Source organism: Dermacentor andersoni, chromosome 6 (genome assembly GCF_023375885.2).
Source record: "Dermacentor andersoni chromosome 6, qqDerAnde1_hic_scaffold, whole genome shotgun sequence".
Lineage (NCBI taxonomy): Eukaryota > Metazoa > Arthropoda > Arachnida > Ixodida > Ixodidae > Dermacentor > Dermacentor andersoni.
In genome coordinates this window covers 95071480-95080717 of record NC_092819.1, presented here as the reverse complement: position 1 = coordinate 95080717, position 9238 = coordinate 95071480, and the positions used below count along the sequence as shown (strand labels likewise).

Here is a 9238-nt window from a genome sequence, read left to right as displayed (position 1 = left end):
CTAAAGCACCGCAGCGTCAAGACGACAACACGCAAACGGCTGTTCGGCAAATCAACGCTTCAGCCCCGATGCGATGCGCTCGTGTAAGGGAATTAGAGCGTTAACTTTCACGTGAGCTACGAAAAATGGCGTGCAACAGCGCCTCGAGCAAGCACGTCTTTCTGTATTATAACATTCAACATCACATCACGACTGTGGTAGGCCGTCAACATCATCGCCAAATATCGTCAGTGAACGCAAATAGAACAGCAAGCTGCGCATATGTCGATTCCCACAGTGCGTGGGATCTGCCTGTGTTGTTTATAATAATAATAATAATAATAATAATAATAATAAGAATAATTGCTTAGAGGTAGCGTAAAATAAATAGCCTCGAAAGTAATATACACACGTAGCTTAAAAGAATATATGTATTTATGCCTTGAAAACGAAACCGAAATTGAAATAACTTCCACCGACGGGTGTCGCCGCGATCGCTGCTGAGTCTCGCGGCGGGCCGCCGGGTGCACATGTGTGTGTTCTCCGTGACAGTCTTGAAGTTGTGAGTAATTAGATTGTTTTTCGCTACGTTTAGGTTGCACCATCTCGTTGTTTTCGTGTACTTTTGTGCTCATCGACGCGAAGGGAGCATCCGGACTGAAGGCGACGCGATTATGCGTGAGAAAGAAAGGCAGTAGCGGCCTACGACATCGGTGTTTCTTTGTGACAGTGTGTTTACTATGCCTACGACGGCCGTCATTCGTGGCCAACGAGAAAACATCTTCCATTCGGCCTGAACAGTGATGAAGGGGACTTTTTTTTTTCGGCGGAATCCATCGTCAACATCGTCCATCCACTACGTAAACGAAATGGCGTGCCCAGAGTATACATCGTGACAGCGCTCCGCCTTCAAACCGAGGGCCTTTTGCAAGGCGCATGGACGGCTCATATAAAAGGTACGTACAGTCGCGGTCAAAAATACGCGGCCCACGGCTCCAGTCGGCGGAGCGGCCGCGAGCCGCACCGCGGCGCTCGCGTCGGCGCTGCGAGAGTTTGCGCTCTGACGACAGGTATCTCCCTACGTATCGTCCGTATCCGTTACGTATCCGCCCGTTACGTATCGTCCGTTACGTATCCGCCCGAGAGCGAGGGAGATACCTGTCGTCAGAGCGCAAACTCTCGCAGCGCCGACGCGAGCGCCGCGGTGCGGCTCGCGGCCGCTCCGCCGACTGGAGCCGTGGGCCGCGTATTTTTGACCGCGACTGTACGTGGTCACATTCAGCGTCGCGTTTTTATGGTGCGTCATTGTGGTAGTAATTTTCGCGTAATTTCTTTAAAGGACAGCACAAGGTGTGTTGGATGCGAGTGTAGTATGTGTACTTCAGGCGGAGCCTACGGGCACCGAACGTGAAAAAGAAATGAAAATATATCGGATGTTTCATTGTTCGTGTGTCCTCAACTAATTGTGACAGCACATTGAGTTGTAGACAATTAAGTACTGCTACGCGTCAGTATACGGCGCAGGCAGGTAAATAATACTTTGGTTTGGCTAATTCATTCTGTTGCTAAAGATGGGCGCATACTTATACCGGTGTCACACGGCCACTTTCGATCACGATTGAGCCTGTTCCGGATCGAAATTTTCGACCGCGATTGGCTCCCGTCCGCAGATTCAGCAAGGAAGCCAAACGTGACCAGAAATTCGATCCCAGTCAGGATCGATCGCGGCCAAAAGTGTGCAGTGTGACAACCGTATTAAATGTCGCTTGTGTACTTGCACTCGTTTTGTTTTTATTTTTTGTCCCAGGTCATGTGGTAGGTAATGACGCAGGTAGCTTGCAATGCGTGTGCTTTCATCGCTAGAACTAATACAAAAGAACCACAACCATCCCGGCTATGTGGTTATCCTTCGTTTTCAGTTGTACTCGTTTGTTCTAGAAGCTTTCGTGCCGTTGCGGATGAACGCGTGGTTGCGCTATTTGTTTATGAATTTATCTTTGTGTAAATAAGTACATCGAGCCTAATCATTTTTTTCTCGACCTTGAACTCGTTTTTTGATTTCACGCACGCATGCTTATTACTACTACTATTTGTTTTCTTGTTGTACGACTGAACCCTGCCTAAGGCGTCCTGTCAGTGGTCGACAGTATTTCTGAAATGAACTGCACTGAACATCCTACGGCTATTCTACGTTTCACTACCTTATTCTAATGTCTAGTTATAAAGCGTATGGTTATTGTAACTATTCTTGGCTTATATATATGTATGTATTAAGCTGGTAAATGCTTAATTGTGTTTGCAGGTTTGAGAGGTTCCTTTATTAAGTGGTCAATCTCGGGTGGTATTAATGGTGAGTTGTTTTCTTGTGCCCATGCAGTTAGTCAGCATGAAGCAATTGCATGGGAACCGGCCGATTGTCTTGGGCCTACACATTGCTCAAAAGACAGTGAAGGTGTCTGAGCCGACAGGTATACTTTTTTCATCACAATTGGCCTACATATTTTTTCCACTGGAGGATGAAGACCTCTCCCAGTGAGCTCCAATTACCTCTGTCTTGCGCTAGCTGATTCGAATTGAAGCCTGCAAATTTCCCGACTTCATCATACAGTCTAATTCTCTACCGTCCTTGACTACCCTTCTCTTCCCTTGGCATCAGTTCTGTAACTCGAATGTGCCACCGGTTATCTGCCCTATGCATTACATGGTTGAAGAAGGCACTTGGGCTAGTTGGTGCTCATTGCAGACTTGAGACATCAATATCTAGCGTGAAAAAGACGACAACATCAAGAAGCACATAAGACAGAACTCGAGACTTCAACTGAAATTTTTGCTGCACAGAAACATGGGATGCACAGAATGTCGACTGTTGGAAACCACAGGAGCTATCGGAACAAATAGATGAACAGGTTAATTTCACATACGAACACTCTTGGTAAGAGCCAAGGATGGCTGCTCACACACCTGTTCCCCACTTTCTTTATGCAAAGTGGTTCGTATATTTCCCTATGAACCTGCTTCTGGAGCTGCCTGAGCGCACGATTGCTTTGAAACTGCTCGGTGCATGAGCATGTATGGCGATAATTGGCCAGGTGGCCACTAGCCACTAAGGCACTGAAAGCAGCCCTGTGTTCCCTCAAGTCAAGCAGGTCGGTGTTTAAAAGACTGCTTCGGGGAACCAAGATAGGGCAGCTGTCAGTGGCTGGTGGCCATCTGGCCAATCATTGCTGTAGGTGCTCATGCACTGAGCAGTTTCAAAGTGCTCATCTGCCCATGCGGCTCTAGAGGCAGGTCGACATGAAAATATTCGAAGCACTTTGCATCAAAAAGTGGGTGATAGGTGTGTAAGCACCCCTTCCCTGGCTCTCACCGAAAAGAGTGTTTGTATCTCGAAATGAACCTATCCATCAATTTGCTCCGATACCTCCTTTGTCAGACAGGGAAAGGGAGAGATGAATGTTGCTTCCATCCGTCGAGGTCACATCCCCTGGATCCTATGTTTCTGTGTAGCCAAAATTTCAGTTGAAGCCTAGAGTTCTGTCGTGTGTGCTTCTAGCTGTCGTCCGTTGTTTTTTTCGCGCTAGTTAACGATGTCTCAAGTCTGCACTACATGGCCTGACCAGCTCCCTTCTTTACTCGTTATGTCAGCTAGGATATCAGCACCTTCGTCTGCTTTCTGAACCACGCTGCTCTCTTCCTGTTTCTGCTGCCATCAGGATGGGAGTGGACATGACAAATGAAACTGAGTGTCATTTAGACAGAGGAGCAGTGAGACTTCCTGTGCTTTACCTTTTGTTGTTGTACATAAATGTTGAAATTGCACCAACACATCTTTTTCCACCTTGTGATTTTCCCATAGCTGTGACAAATGAATATATAGGCTTTAAGAAACTAGAAATGCAGTTTGCCTAAGAAAAACAATACTTTTGCACTTAAAGGTAATGTGTATGATGCTCTAACTCCTTTGATGCATGTGCCTTGAGAGGTGTTGATGTTGTTCTTCATTTCTTTCAGTAAGCTTTACTTGATGGGCATGACTTTTTATAAAGAAATAAGTTCTGAAGAAACCATAATACCTGACAGGCAGAATTGTCGAGGTTGAGAGCCAAGTTTCCTTTCATGACATTTTTTTCAGGCTGTACTAGTTGACCCATGATGTTCAACAGTGCGGACTTGTACAAAGGACGTCGAAAGTGGCGAGAAATGGAGACAAATGCTATCACCTCATTCTCCATCCTTTGTCGAGTTCACATTGTCGAACGTCATCGACCAATACCAACTAGCCCGTTTGCGTACCTGTACTAGTTGAGCCATTTCTACTATGGTACTGTAAACCGAACGTGATAAATTCAAGATTGGTGCCTTTTCTATCTTTCTACAAGTGTTTCATATAATAGTTTAAGGCATTATGGTTGATGTCATATTTTGACACCACCATAACCTCATAAAATATCTTCATGCATGCGAAAGGTGCCTTTTGTACAAGTTGCATGCTGGCCTGATATGGAGAACAAACCTGGCAGGAGGTAGAGCACATGCTGTATTGTAAACAAGACGCACGATTGCATTTACATGGCAGTTATCGCAATGTTTTCTGATATTTACCTGCAGGAACATTAGTTATCTCAGCTGCTAAGGGCACTGGTAAAGATATATCACTAGACACTGGGAGCAGAAAGAAAATCTGATTTTGCAGTACTATTGAAGTCATGCAACATTATGTCTAACCAAACTGGCAGGGATGCTAGCTGTTAAAAAGAAAGGGCTGATTTCAAGAAAATTTCGCATTCCTAAATGTGTAAGTGAAATGCTCTATGCTTATAGCTACAAAAGATTTCCAGAATAATCATGCTAGTTACACTGGCCATTTGCTAATTCAGTAAGGTTCACTGAAGCTTGTCTTAAAATTCACAGTGTCTTTATACAGGGTGATGATTTTAAGTTTTTTGGAATTTTTAAGTATAACCTGTTGCATATAGCATAATTCTAGTCCTTGAGCAGGAATATTCAAACAGGCAGACATATCTTGCACAAGAAATCGAAACACATGTTCAACTAATTAACGAAAATCTATTAATTAGCTTTTCAATTAATTACTTCATGGCACATATAAACAAAAAGAAAGTGGCTTAACCGAGGGGCCGATGTTTATTAATCTTATCCTAAGAAGCCAGCAAACACTAACACCAAGGAAAACTTAGGGTAAATTACTTGTGATTAGTAAATGAAATAAAGAAATTATAAATTACTGAAAATGAAAGTGGATGAAAAAACAACTTGCCACAGGTGGGGAACGAACCCACGTCTTCGCATTACGCGTGCGATGCTTTACCAATTGAACTACAACAGGTGCCTTTTCCCCATCCACTTTCTTCGGTATTTATGTTTCCTAGTAGAACTCTAGGAGTGTTTGCCAGTGCCACCACATATATGAAGCACATATTGTAATTTACGAATCATAGCCAGTGAGATTACAAGATGCATCCACTCTGGAATTGATTTCCAGAATGACGCCAGTTTGGAGATATGTACCATCAAACTTGCCGTAAAAATGCACTGTTGTTCCACTTACTTTTTTAACAAAATGTGCTTTTATGCACTGATGCACGAAAGTAACTGGAACACCCTTGTGTAGTGTTCTTTATCAGGGAATTATTCCTAAACTGGTGTCATCCTGGAAGTTCAAGTGCACACGTCTTCCAAGCTCACTGGCTACAATTCGTAAATTGCAATATGTGCAGTAAAATAATTAGTGACAAAGTGAATAGTGAATTTTTTTTAATTAGTCGGACATGTGTTTCGATTTCTTATGCTAGTGATGTCCACCTCTTCAAATAATCTAGCTCAAGGACAAGAATTATGCCATCTGCCACAGGAAATTTTTAAATATTCCATAAAACTTAAAAATGATCACCCTGTACAATGCCACTACAGTGCTAAACAGCCAGCAGCCTAATCATCACATTTAAGAATGCCGTAACAACACTGACAAGTGCACTAAAGTTTTCTGCGCTTCACAGATGAAAGATGTTGGCCATTAGAATGTTTGATCTTAGTGTAACTCACAATCATATAACCAGCAAGATCAAGTGAAAGCAGATGACAAACTTCATACATGAAAGGCTTTAACTGTGCTTTGATTAAAATAGCTAAACTTCTGTTAAGCATGATGCATTCACTGTGTTGTTCCAGTTCAAAGCATCTAAATGATCAGATGCTAAAAAGTTCTTGCTTGGAAGATCTTTAGTGAAAACCTCTGTAATAAAAATACCAGCAGGATTATGTGCTTGCTTAGTGGAGATTTCTAAGATGATGTTAAAAAGTGTAGGCAGGGCTTCTAGTAGAGATGCCAAATAGTTCTGAGAGAGGGGTTGTTACCAGCCACTGTGTAGGTCATAGATTAAGAAAAAAAATAAAGGTCAGCTTAGTGATGCTTAGTATAGTGATGCTTGCATTGTTTGTGATAGTGAGTATAGTGATGCTTGCATTGTTTGCCTGGGAAATCTGAAGAACAGCATCGTTTGTGTCTCTTGTTAAAGGAGCAAACTTCTGTGAAAATGCTGATTTCTACTCCCATAAATAATGTATATTCCTGAGGAGGCAGGCAAAACAACAATGCCATGTGTTATACTAACCGATGAACGTAAGGTCATTGTTTAGGCACGTAAACCCTGCGAATTTGTTTTTGCCTTGTGGCCACCACCTCCTGTGAAATAATGGTTGGCATTTACACTATTGGTTTTGGGAACAAGGCATTAATGTCAAAGTACCTCTTGATGGTTACCCTGCAATGCATAGCGAAGCATATGGCTGCACCTTATTTTCAATATAACTTGCTTGTAGGGAAAAGTTGCAGTGAGATGATGTGGCTTCTCATTGTAAACTTATTGCATAAGAAAGGATTGATATATTTGTAAGCAATTTATTGGACTCAACACGAGCATCTTTATTTGTGCACATTCCAAATTGTAGTTTTGGGTCAGATGTCACACACAAAAACAAACTGCCCAGCGTTATTGCTGTAATATGAGGGCGGTTAAGGAAATAATGTCTCCAAACACACTACTTTGCCAGTAGTACTGCAAACATTTTGGCTCTTTATCATTAATGCACTGATGTTTATGCTATAGAATGTCACTTGCCCCATCTTCCTATCTCTTCGCGTTCCAAAGTAATCGATCAATGCATGGCATCCAGTGATGATGTCCACTTGAAACAGCGGGCTGTAATTGAATTTCTCACTGCGGAAGGTTCTACGCCCTTCAACATTCATTGCCATCTGAAAGCAGTTTACGGGGATGCCTGTGTTGAAGTCAGCATTGTGCGGAGGTGGGCAAGGACTGTGAAACATCAAAATCCAGCCGCATCAAACGTCCAGGATCAGCACCGAACTGGACGGCCTGCAACGGCTTCTGATGAGGATCATCAACATCAGGCAGACGAGTTGAATGGGGTCAATCGCAGGATCAAGCAACACCAGATTGCAAAAATACTCGCCATTTCCATTGGTTCAGTGAACCAGATAATTAAGAAACTCCTGGGTTACAAGAAGATTTTAACTTGTTGGCTATTCTTGAACTTTTTCATGTCAGTCTTCAGTTGCCGTGGCACCCAACAAACGCAAGTCTTCTTGTAACGCAGGTCTTTAATGATGTGGTTCACTGAGCCAATGGAAATGGCGAGTGTTGTTGCAATCTGGTGTTGCTTGATCCTGCGATTGCCCTGAGTCAACTTATCTGCCTGATGTTCATGACCCTCATCAGAAGCCATTGTGGGCCGTCTATTTCGGTGCTGATCCTGGAGATTTGATGCGGCAGGATTTGGGTCTTTCACAGTCCTTGCCCACCTCTGCACAGTGCTGACGTCAACACAGGCATACCCGTAAACTGCAGTCTGATGGCGATGAATGTTGATATGCGCACAACCTTCCGCAGTCAGAAATTCAATTACAGCCTGCTGTTTCAACTGGACTTCACCACTGGATGCCATGAATTGCTCGATTTCTCTGGAACGAGAAGAGATAGGATGGTGAGGCGACATTCGATAGCATAAACATAAGCGCATCAATGATAAAGAGTTCAAAATGTTTGCAGTAATATTGGCAGTAATTTCTGAATTGCCCTCATATAATTGTGTAGCCTCTCTCTCCTACATTCATGATGTGGCAGAATAAATGCCTTATTCTTTCGAAATAACGATTTCTTGGAAGTAAGCACCATCTGTGCTTATTTTCTTTATCCTGGTCTTCATGTGATCTTGAAATATTTAAGTGAATGATGCAGGGAAGCGCTGCTTGTCATGTTTCGTGTACTTTTCCTGACATTAAATTGCAACAAATCATTTTGCAGGTAGAAAACAAGCAGATGGCTACAGCGATCAATGAAGAAATGGCTTCATCTGTGATGGCTCGCCTTAGGACATTGGAATGGAGCTACACAAAGGCATCACCAGCCTCGCCTGTGCCCTGGAACATTGGTTTGAATAAGACTGTTCTTCAGTGTAGAACGACCACAAGACTTGTCACCACATACAAGGCGTAGTGCAAGCTCTAAATATTGTACAGGTGGCTAGAATAAATGACCCTCCATGCAGTCACTCTTCCTGTATCTGTGGTAAATGGATTATTTCACGCAGAACACTCACACGTGATTATGTGTTTTCTTCAAAGTTGCTATGCCATGCATTTGGAAACACATTACCTATTGTATGCACACCGTACATAACATTTCTGTGTGCTAGCCTGACTGTAGACTTACGAAACAAACAATGAAGTGCATGTGTGCCCGCTTCAACATGCCGTACTTCAACACCCTTATAGCAAGGGCTATTATATTGCTCATTACACCCGATAGGTGAAGGGGTAATATATTCCTGATCACACCCTTACACCCCATGGGTCGAAGGGTAATATGTTGTTCAAAACACCCTCAAGGGATAGGGTGTTATTGGAATATAGAATAACCATCATAAGGGTGTAATTGCCTATAAAACCCAGCTTTTTCTAGGGTGCTAGGGGGTTAGTTATAGACACTCAAAAAAACCCTTAGGGGTGTAAATTATTTTACAGTGTAGGCGCGAAGTAGGCAGCTACTACCAGCAAGATAATTTCGCAGTGGCGAACGGCAGCGGCAATTTCGGCTCGGGCGGTGCACATATACAGATCCGCCGCCACCGATCTGGCTCTCTGATTGCCACCGCACAGGGCGAACGGCAGCGGCAATTTCGGCTCGGGCGGTGCACATATACACATCCGCCGCCACCG

The 9238-nt window shown here is 43.4% G+C and overlaps 1 long non-coding RNA gene across 2 annotated transcripts; it reads left to right on the top strand.

The window, feature by feature from the left end:
* Nucleotides 1-411: 411 nt before the first annotated feature.
* LOC126522603 (uncharacterized) lies at nt 412-8571 on the top strand. 2 transcript variants are annotated; one of them, XR_007597468.2, is made up of 3 exons: nt 412-935; nt 2357-2447; nt 8325-8571. It is a non-coding gene; the product is annotated as an uncharacterized lncRNA (long non-coding RNA). The 2 variants fall into 2 exon arrangements; XR_008610548.1 differs by having other exon boundaries at nt 2357-2511.
* The last annotated feature ends 667 nt before the right edge of the window (nt 8572-9238 follow it).